A 2507-nucleotide genomic window follows, 5' to 3' on the forward strand; every position below is an offset into this window, starting at 1 on the left:
TTAAAACTATATAGTCAAGAGACCAGCCTTCAAGTTTCTCCTCCATCATTAGCCAGAGTAACTGAAGATAACAGAACTTCAATTAGAGATTTGGATAACTCCATGTTGTCAATTTACTGCTGACAGAGCAGCATGATGTCTAACCTGGGACGGCCACCCTGTAGAACTCTTCACCTTCCATGTTTTAATGAGGGTTGGGACTGAGGAGAGCGTGACTCAATGACTCAAATAGGATGGTCATTGCTGAGATCTCGCCTATCTATCTCACCATCTAGCCTAACCCTCTATGCTCCCCTGGCCTTTGGTCTTCATTTCATGTGTATTTTATGCCCATAGCTAAAAAGAAAAGAGGGACAATAAAATTAGCTAGACAGCTGGTCAAGTGTTACTGTATGTACTCCTTTTTTGTCTTCCCTAAAATTAAAGTGTTCTGGTATAAACTATGTATGTACTGGTAATAAAATGAAATAATCACGTCTTGTGTGATACCATGTTTTAATTGGACTGAGTTATGTGGTTTAGGTAAGACAGCATATGTTGTAATTTTCCCACATGGAAAGGTCACATTCACCCCACCTGTGATAGCTAACTATACATTCCTGGAGGAACCTAGCCAGCTATAAATACAGTGGAAATAGGCAGCTTTAGTTCATAGATAGGTATTAACATCAAAGAGATTCCGATAAGTTAGAAAACAAACAGAACAGAGCTAGGGATAGGGTTAGTTCATTTAAATGTTGTTGACAGTTGAACATCTACTGAATTCTACAAATCAAATATTTGGGGCTATCCACATAATATGTTATGGAAAATAGATTCCAAAGATAAGTTTATGTCTAAAATAGTTATTTAAGCAGTAGTGCACTCTCCAAGATCTCTGCCAGGAGGCCATTTCTATGGAGTATAGAGTACCACAGTATGAGTAATAATACCCATAAAACCTAGCGGTCAAATCGTTTTTCCCACCATTCATTTTTCCCATAGGGGATTTTAGAAACACTTAAAATAAGGGCTGTGTTTCATGTAGGCTTACCCTGGCATGACATTTTCATAATCGTGTAAATCACTTGAGGACAAGGTGACTTTTATCAATATACTCGCCTGTATTTACCCCCCAAAAATGTAATGCTAATTAGCTGCTAATGTGGCTATCATAAAGAACTACAAATGCCATGATGATCTGGACAAGACTGCCGAATCGAGGCAAAGGTAATAATTTCTGGATTAACTATCTAATGTTAGCTACATTTTGTAATGAATTGGCTTCATTTCTTTAAATTGTGCAAGTTTTAAATTGACACAATACCTGTTAGCAAAGGTGTCAGCTAGAGATGACGTGAAGGAGCTTGCAGGGATTTGTAGTCTTGCATGATGTCTACTTTGATGCTAATTAGCATTTTCGAATCTGAGAGTAAATAGAGCTGAATATATTGATAAAAGTCACCTTGTCCGAAAGAGATTTACATGGTTGTCAAAACGTCACACCAGGGTAAGCCTAGACGAAACACAGCCCTTACTTAAGTGTTTCTAAAATTCACTTTTGGAAAAATAAATGGTGGAAAAACGATTGGAACCATTTCCCTGTTTGACCGCTAGGTTTTATGGGTATTATGACACCTCCACCGTGGGGCTCTATGGACTGTGCACACAAACAGACAGATGGACCGAGAGCCAAGCAGCTTTCCCTAAACACATTCAAAGGGATGAGTAGCATTCAATGAAGAGAACGAGTGACATGGTTTACATCAATCTCCTTTACACACACACACACAATAACCCATTTGGCTTCTCTATTTTTGGGGGGATATCAGCAAAAAACTGGAAAACATATAGAGTAATTGATAGGCATCTTTTCAAAATCACCAAAACTATGAAGGACTTTGCAGGAAAGTGCAGGTGTAAAAAATCTCCTTAGCCACCTCAACTGTGGAAAATCAATTGAATCACCTTTATGTTTGAAAAAAAAATGGTTTTACTCCTTTTCAATTACCACTTAAACGTGAGAATTCGTAACCAATCGGAATTTCATTACACATTTTGTGTGCGGCTAAGCAGGATTAAATATTTGAGGAAACAACTCAGGAGTTGTACCATAAAATCCCCATCCTCCAGTCCCAAAACAGATCAAGAAGAAGAAGAAGAAAAAAGGGGTAGAGTGAAAAAGTAGAGCCACAAGTAGCCGTAGCTGTGGTCAAGGGTTTAAGAAATTAGCAATGCTCAACTGGAACGGAAGTACCTCGCCGAGACCGCCACAGAGGAGGGCTCTCTAATCATATGTAACATCTACCTTTGGAACGTAGCAGAGGGAGTTTACAATAAGCTTAACCCCTACTTTTATATTGCGCCCAGCAGGCTTTCCCCTCCATGTTGTGCACTTTGAACACTATTTTGTTATTCTGACTCCACTTGGTTTCATAATCCGACCAGAGCTCTCCTGAACCGGCTTCCTTCTAAAACTCCACAGCACACTTTTTCTTTGATATTTTGTATAATACATGAAATGGCTA

The sequence above is a fragment of the Coregonus lavaretus genome, assembly GCF_964263955.1.
Source record: "Coregonus lavaretus genome assembly, chromosome: 6".
In the NCBI taxonomy this organism is placed as follows: domain Eukaryota; kingdom Metazoa; phylum Chordata; class Actinopteri; order Salmoniformes; family Salmonidae; genus Coregonus; species Coregonus lavaretus.